The sequence below is a fragment of the Lupinus angustifolius genome, chromosome LG03 (genome assembly GCF_001865875.1).
Source record: "Lupinus angustifolius cultivar Tanjil chromosome LG03, LupAngTanjil_v1.0, whole genome shotgun sequence".
In the NCBI taxonomy this organism is placed as follows: domain Eukaryota; kingdom Viridiplantae; phylum Streptophyta; class Magnoliopsida; order Fabales; family Fabaceae; genus Lupinus; species Lupinus angustifolius.
Genome location: NC_032011.1, coordinates 5,556,918 through 5,566,214, shown reverse-complemented (window position 1 = coordinate 5,566,214; position 9,297 = coordinate 5,556,918).

Genomic DNA, 9,297 nt, shown 5'->3' with positions numbered 1-9,297 from the left:
AAGCATTGTGTATTCCTACGTTTATGCGTGTGATATGGTTATGAGTATAATATTAATTATATTATTTGATATATTGGTAATATTGAAATAAGTGGTAAGTTATGAATTTCTCCGTGATGTCAATGATAAATGATGATTTATATGTTAAAATATATTTTATGTCTGAGTGTGATATTCTGAGTAAGTCCACACCGTCAATGAATTTATGTTCATTAGATGTCTTACTCTATCTGTTGTATTGTTCTTGTTTTGTATATATTCGCTATGCAGATGTCCAGCAGCAACAGTCACGTTCGAGGTTATCACTTCATCATGTCCCCGATGAGACAATGGAATAGTGATGGGTACATATACACATACACAGGCCCCTGCGGTCTGTCGTTGCACATGATGGGCAACGGGTCATCGACGATGATTCCTCAACCTGACACCTACATTGATGCTTCCTTCACCTTGCCACCAAAGAGGCCGATGCCTCCGGATTTTGGATGTCGATACCCGCCATTCAGGAGTGATGGCGCTGTTCCATCCCACGGTCATCGGACTTGGTCAGATTGTTTGGATGCTCCGTCATCCAGTAGAGCCCAGAGGAGCCGGGTTCTTGGAGGAGGTCCCTACAAGAAGGCTCCGGTGTTGAGAATGTCATCTGCTCCAAATTATGCCGCTGGGTTATGGCATAATGAGGTGGATGAAGAGGAGGAGGAGGACGAGGTCGTTGAGCTCGTAAATGTAGAGAGCTCGGTAGAGGTGATCAACCTCGTGTCTGACTCGGAAGAGGAAGAAGACCTGAGTGAGGGGTCCAGTATTCTTGGAATCTTTTGAGTCAGCTTGTGAGCCGTTGATGCCCCCTTTTATTTTGATGGGGGCTATGTTTCTTTTTGATTCTGTATATGTTAGTGGCGATGTAGTTTCCGCCTTTATTGACCTATTTGTATGAACTATTTATAACTTAACCGATTATAGGCATTGTGTTATCCAAGAAATTGTGAATCAGGTTAAGTTATCATTCGATAATGATAAGTTGATTTTCCGCATTTGAATTACCTAAAGTGATGTCCTGGAAAAAAAAAGTTTGAAAAGGAAACAATTTTATGTCACTAGTTCAAAAAAAAATGTGCCATTTTTCCGCAATATTTTTGAGAAGTATTTTTTCGAGGCGTTACACCTATAATAATAGCTAACGTGCACATACATGTATCATGATATCCACTATGTGAATACCCATATAATTGTAAATTTATTTTTTTATTAAATATTATATATATTATAATTTTGTACAGATTATATATTATATATTTTTCCTTATTTAATAATTAACTAAACATTGAGTTATAGTTATAAATTTATTTCATATATATTATTATTCATGTAATAATTATATATATATATATATATTATCAATAAAGTGTAAGTCTAGTGATGTAAAATTCTACTAAATCTATAAGATAACCAAAAAATTAAAATTTGATTCATGAGAGTGACACTTGTTAGGAGAATAACTTTAATAACTTTCTTTGATAGTATACATATATACTAGAATATGTTTATTAAAATTTATAATAATGTTACTGAATTTGTTTATTTTTTAAAAGGATGAAATAAAAGCCTGGTAAAGTTGATATATGATTAGTGACAATTTAGGAAAATAACAAAAGTTAAAGAATAAAAAGGTAATCTGACTTTATATATTATATACCATATAATTAACATACATTATAATATATATGAAACCTCAGTTCAATCCTAATTTAATATTAATTCAACACCAAAATCCTAGATCTTCTTGTTATATTGATCACTTGGATTCTAGAAAGTAGAAACAATACATTTATTTAATTATTGATGATCTATTTAATTTATATAATACTTTGGTTAACATTAGAGTATATGATTTAAACGTGTGAAAGTAGCAAACTAACAAAAGCAACAATTTATAATAAAATTACTACCACATATAAAAAATTTATGATGCGTAGAATGAAGAGGAAGAAGTTGGGGGCAGAAGAGAGAGAAGGGCAGTTACGAAGTGCAGCGCAATGTGAAACAGGTCCCGCGTTGTTCTCGCGCGTCTTCCTCAAAACGACACCGTAAATGGGTCCTATATAGCAGAGAAAACCACGAGATCTGTAGCATATGGGTCTAGTGACACCAATGACAATTTGACAAAGACACTGAAAATTCTGACACTGTCAGAACAAAGACTCTATTCAAACTCAAACTGAACATTAGTCCAGTGTATCTGAAATCATACATTATTATATGTACTCCTAGTGATCTTTCCATATAGATCAGAATATAATAAAATAAAATAAGAAGACTAATACCTATATATTATATCATAAATATTTGCATATAAAATTTATATTTCTTTATTAGAAAAGTTAATTATAATTAAAAATGATAGTTAAATAATACAATTATAATATATAAAACTCATATTATATCCTTTCATATTTTTTTTCTCAATAAAAAATAATACACAGTCCAATGCAACTAGCTTAAGTAATATAGTACGAGAATAAAGAATATTCTCATATTTATCTCTTCTAAAAAAATAAGAATGTTTTACTTTGTTTTAGAAATTTTTTTTGTAGAAAATAATTAGCTACGATATGTGTCATGATTTTATTGACCGAAAAATATAACTTATCTCCTTATGACATATATTATTCACATATACTTTTTTTTTCAATACAAATTAATGTAGTACTGCACGTGTCTCTGTACAACTCTATCCATGTTCCAGAATTCAGTTTCAGTTCCAATCCTTCACTGTAGGGATTTTTATAGTTTATGAATATTTGCATTTTTTCTCTCATTCCAAAGATCCATGATTGCAGGGAGCTCAAAGTTAATTAGTCAGAAAAAGAGAAACAAAAATATAATATAGCAACTTTGAGAATGTTGAAGAAGGTGAGGTTCATATTGATATTGCAACCATGCTTCTGATTATGCTTTCTCCAAGAGAGGAGAAAGGGATCGATTGAAGAGGGGCGGGAGCACAATGATGACTGGAATGCAGTTGTGGATTCAAGACCTGAGATGAGGGATATAAATTGCAAGTGATTCAAAATGCATCATAATGTGCACAAATGATATGAATAAATTTCTGTATAATTAAGATTGAGAAAAATATATATACTATATAAAGTCAAAACTTGAAATAACTTCTCTCATGGTGTAATTTTCATTTTCTATATTGCCCTTAACATTATTTAATTTTTACAAATAAACTATATAATTATAAGCAACTATCACCAATACATATCTCACCTTAAATTAAACATTATCATAAACACACAAAAAATATAATATAAAGTACACCGAACACAACAAATAAATTTTAATTCAAAAAAAATGAAATATATAAAAAAAATGAATATGTAGTATCACACAATATTCGCCGGTAAGCATGAAGTGTCTGTACACACTAGTTAACTATAAAGTTAATATATATACATATTTAACTATAGAAGTAACAACATACTTTTTGAATAAATTACACTTACACCCTCTGAGTTTTAGTTAAATTATATAAATTATCCCTCACTTTTCTATACCTATACAAACTTCACAAAGTTTTATACTTTCATTACACTGATCACCCCTGCATAAGAAATAAGTGTAATCTTTTAAACAAAAAATATGATAAATGCAATTAAGTTAAACAAAACATGATATATTGTGTAGACAAGTCTAAATAATATACAAATCAATGTATCTTTATTATTTTTAGTTAAAAAATGCATCAACAATTTTAAAAAAGAAATATTGTTCAAATCGCTCTTATAATATAGTGTAACGAACCAAAAATAATAAAAAAATATTGACTCATATATTATTTGGACTTGTCTCCATAATATATTATATTTTGTTTAACTTATTTGGTTAGTGTAATGAAAGTACAAAATTATAGGAGATTTGTGTAGATGTAAAAAAGTGAAAGGTGGTTTGTGTAATTTCACTAAAAAACTCAGGGGTGTCAGTGTAATTTACTCTAATTTTTTTTAAAGGGTGTCTGTATAGATAGAGATCATTTGTTTCAAAAATATCTCATTTCCCATCCAGATCAATCAGGTATTGTTGCATGAATAAAAAAAATTAAAAATAAAAATAATATTTTGATCGGTTCTGCTAAGAAGAAAGAAAACAAAACTAAAAATAATTCATGTGACCTTGTATATTTACTATTAGATCTATCATATACCAAGGTGGACAATATCCGTAAACAAATCCATCCTGAAATCCAAAGCAGTTTTACTAAACTTAGTTGTTCGATAAACAAAAAAAATGAAGGTATTTAGCTTGTAAAAGTGGAACTTGTAGTATTCAAAAACTATTTTTGTTACTTTAAGTAATGTTTAGAAAGTAGAAGTATTTTCAATAATTTTCTTGCAATTTTTTTTTTCAATATCAAAAACATTACATTAAATGCAACCAAATTAAAACCTTATCTCACGTGCATCTCCTTCATTTATGTTTCATTCAGAGAGAAAAAATGTGCAGTAGTCCATTTGTGGGACTTCTAAGTGAATATCAATTCAGGTATGTTACATAATTACATGATTTTGTACAGGATAAAGGATTCTATCAATTTTGTATTTTTTGTATTTTATTTTTTGACATGGTTATATGTGGCATAGTTATATGTGACATAATTAGAATATATTTTATTGTTTGCTTTTATACACTGATATATATGATATTGTTTTACGTATGAGTTAGATTGTTTTATATGTTTTTCGTTGGTTTCTATTCTCATCTATTTTAAAGAGTTGTCATCATAATTAATCATAGTTATTCAAAGATATTTTAAAGTCTTTGTCATCTTCATTACTGTTTCTATTTTTCTATTTAAATATATATCATTTAGTTGGATAATTTCTCTTTTTTATATTATGAAATCTCTTTCACTAACGAAAGAAAAACTTAAAGACATAATAAAGGGTAATAACAAAGTTTATTCTATGTTTAGATACATTCACAACCACTTGCCTATATCAATTTAAAATTCTATACAATCTTCCTAATCTTGAATATTAGTTATGTAAATATATGTAGTATCATTAAATTTATAAAACTTCTGGATGAAGATATGAAATTTTTATACATTATATATATGATCATTAACAAAAGTCAATAAAAAGTTTATATATAATCTATGTAAATTGTGAGATTTTAGTTGGTGTTTTCTCAAGGCTAACACAAAAGTCGGTAACAAGTTTTTTAGGGATAGAAGACCTATTGGTTTTGAATTTTTTTTTCCAGACATAGTTACACTATACATATTTATAGTTCATCCTATTGCTTTTATACGATAAGTGGTATTAATATTCAGATTATATACCACAATATGAACATGAAGATGATATCAATTGTAAAACTTTGAATCAGACAAATTCTAGAATAGGGAAGAACATGACAAGATAATGCCAGTCCTTTATAACCATTTTTCAAATTTCAGCTAGTTTTATTGAATAACTCTAATTTAATAAGCTACATGCACTGCTACAAACTTCCAGCTATCTACACAGTTACAAGGATTTCATTGATTATATTGAATGACTTGATTATGGGAATAGTATAATTATAAGGATTTCATCCTCTAATCTTATGTTTGGTTAGGGTGGGAAAAAAAAAAGTGAGATGAATGAAAAAGGAAGGAAATTTTTTCCCCATTATTTGGTTAAATGTTATTAAACTCGGACTAGTCATCAACAATATATTGTTCTAGTAGTGTAAGGCTCCGCAAGATCCTAGGATGACCAAAAAGTCAAAGGTTCAATTTTTGTAAGCGACACTTGTTAAGAAGGGCAGCCACGAACCCTGGAAGTGATTAGTTCCTTACCCAAAAAGGGTGAGAGGATACCCTTGGTAGTAATAAAAAAAACTGAACCAATCAATGGTGAGGGCAATAGGTCAATGAGTCATTGGTTGGACTAGTAGTTCAATGGTTGGACCGATTGACTCAATTTGCTTTAAAAATTCTAAAAAAATCATAATATCAGCTAACATTTTTTAATAATTTTATACTTCAAATTTAAAAAATTATCATATATAATTAAATAACTAATAAAGAAGATTTCACTACTATAAAATGTGATAGATCAGTTGAAAACATTCTTAAACAACAAAGGCATTATGCTTTAATTGCAACAATGAATTTAATTAAACAATGAATTTTTTCCTATATAAGTTAACAAATGACAAACATAAATACATATATGTTAAAACAAACTGACTTTTTTTAATCTACAAATGATATTGTTTTGGTTGTTTTTTGTTTAAATATTTTTTGGTTCACTCAGTTCAACACATCCGATCATTCGAGTCAATATATTTAGGCTTAAATCAACTGAGTCAATCCATTTTTATATAAAATCGGTTATATGAGAAGCTCGGACTGACCAGATGTCATGTTCACGTTTGAATCGTCAGACCGGCCTGTCCGAGCCAATTTTATAACACTAGGTTGGTTGCATTAAAAAGAATGAAGGAAATAAAAAGTGGGACTCACGCTATTATGTTTTCTTTCCAAAATTGGGAGGAAAATAAGTAGCGAAAATTAGATCAGAATCAACTATACCAAATCAATGACAATGAAAGAAAAATAATGAATTATTAAACTTTTTTAATTGACATGACATGTTTTCATTGATTTATGACATGATTTAGGATATACTTTTGGACATCAGATCCTTGTCTGAGAAAATTAGTGATTGTTAGGTACTAGTGGCCTAGGAACACCTAGAGGGGGTTGAATAGGTGTAACGGTTATCAATCACCGCTTCTTGAACCAATAACTCAATTGTGGGAAACAACCTAGTTAATCGATTAACAACACGCTTTAATCGATTAACTATTGCACAGAACAGAATGATCAGACAACCAAATTGTACAATTATTTAAACACAATTGAATAGATATAATACATATATTTTTACGCACAATTATTAAGTATATGGCAGTAAACAAATATCCAGAATATTAATTGCAGATTCAATTTATAACAGCAAGAAACTTAAAGAAAATTAAGAGAGAAAAAGAGTGCACAAAAGGATTTTTATCCTAATTCGTTTGTGGTCCACTGCAAACTACATCCAGGCCTCCCCTTATGATCTAGGGAGATTTTCTTCTTCACGATATTGTGATACAATATGAATACACACACCAATTCAATTACAAGCACATAGGACACTTCTTTCTTGAAATCTAGGATCCCTAAACTCTTGGTTTGACTCTAGCCTTCGCCTGAGAAAACCTTTCTCGCGAAACAGCCCCAACCAAGATTCTTGTCCTCAAATCAAGACCTTCTAGCCTTGGTGAAGAATCTCAATCTTTGTGGTGATCTCACACCAAGAGACTAATCCAGAAATATACAAAAAGCACGTTAAACAACAAGGTATATTAAGCACAATAATGCTTGGAATATAACAAGAAAAAGACTCAAAGACTAACCCACATACTAATCACTTAAGCCACCAAGATTTATGTGAGTTAATCAAAAACACATAATTCAGATAATCTCTCTAACAATCTATTTAAGGCATGAGTATGTGAGCAAGATAAGAATGGACACATAATTATGCAAAATAGTAACCAAATGATAGAAATCAGAATAACATAATATGTCTCTTCTAACACATGCATTCTCTCTTGCAAAATCAGTAAAACAATATGCAATATGCTCTCTAAAGCAATACTATACAATAGAATGCAATGTTGTGGTTTTCTGGATGTTGCCTCTTATTTATATCATGGTGTTTAGGTGGTTACGTTCGTTGCAAACAGTTAAACGGTGGAACCAGAAATCAGTTATAACAAATAACAGACCAGATAATCGATGAAGATTGCCCGTTAATCGATTAACCATGCAACAAAATGACACAGAAAACACTGATTTAATAGAAAAGTAGTTGAGTTAATTGATTAAGTTACCACTTTAATCGATTAACTAGAACATTAATGCACATGTTTCAAAAGGTAAACTTCTCATATGTTAAGCACAACATATATACATGTTCTAGCAATTATATTATGCCTAATATGCACATATAGCATGTATGATTAATGCATGAACATACAATTAACTAGATGATATGTCTCATGATATGATATGACAATTAAGATGGCTTAAGAGACTAACACTTATGTTCAGCTAACCTATACTCACTTACTACGACACACATCCCAGACTACTTAGAACATAGACTCAAATTATGTCCTAGTCTAGATATGACCAAATGAGCATAAAACATGTTGATTGTTGAGCCATCTTCAAGCTTTAATAGAACCTTGTCCTCATCAAAACATAGGCAAAGAAATGCTAGTGTTATCCTTGACACTTTACACTCTCATTGACAAATTTTATCATCACTAATCCTATGCATTTAAAAAATCGTATTTTATGTTAGTCACACTTATAAATGTTGATAATTTCCTAAAATTTCAAAGAAAACTAACTAATACATGCATATCAATGTCATTATTAATAAACAACAATGTGTTAGTTTAGTGGTGTAAATTCTCAGTAGAGCCAGAAAAAGACTAAAAGGTCAAGAGTTCGATTCCTGAGATAGACACTACTTGGGATGGACAGTTGTACATCACGAAAGATACTAGTTTCTTACTCATAGTTAAAATGATATACTTTTGGTAGTACAAAAATTACATTATTAAAAGTAATTATATTATTTTCCCTTCACTTTCTTTCTATTTACTATCATACCAAACAACTAAAAAATCACCACATTTTTTTTATCTATTTTCTTCTCTAATTTTTCTTTCCTTAACTTTTCTTCTCTAAACCAAACAGAGTGTAACTCTTAATATTATTTAGGACTGACAATGAACCGAACCAACTCGGTATTCGTTCGAAACTCGATTTGTTATTTAGCTCGATAAACTTGGTTCATGAGCTGAACTTGAGCTAGAAATTGAGCTCGTTAAATAAACGAGCCGAACTTGAGTTGGATATAGTTCGACTTGTTAGATTCATGAACTAGCTTGATATATATATATATATAATTATTTATTTATATATGTATATATAAATTAATTTATATGTTTATTATGAATCATATATTATTTTTTATATTTATTGTTATTATATATATAAAAAAGATTATATTTATATATATAACCTTTTGAAGTATTTTTCAAATTTTAATTAATTATTTGAATTGTCTAAATGAACCATTCGAACTGAATCGAACAGTTCGTGAACTTTAGCCGAGCCGAATTCGTGCTAAAAAAATAACTCGTATCGAACTCGAGTCGAGTTTCGAGCTGAGTCAA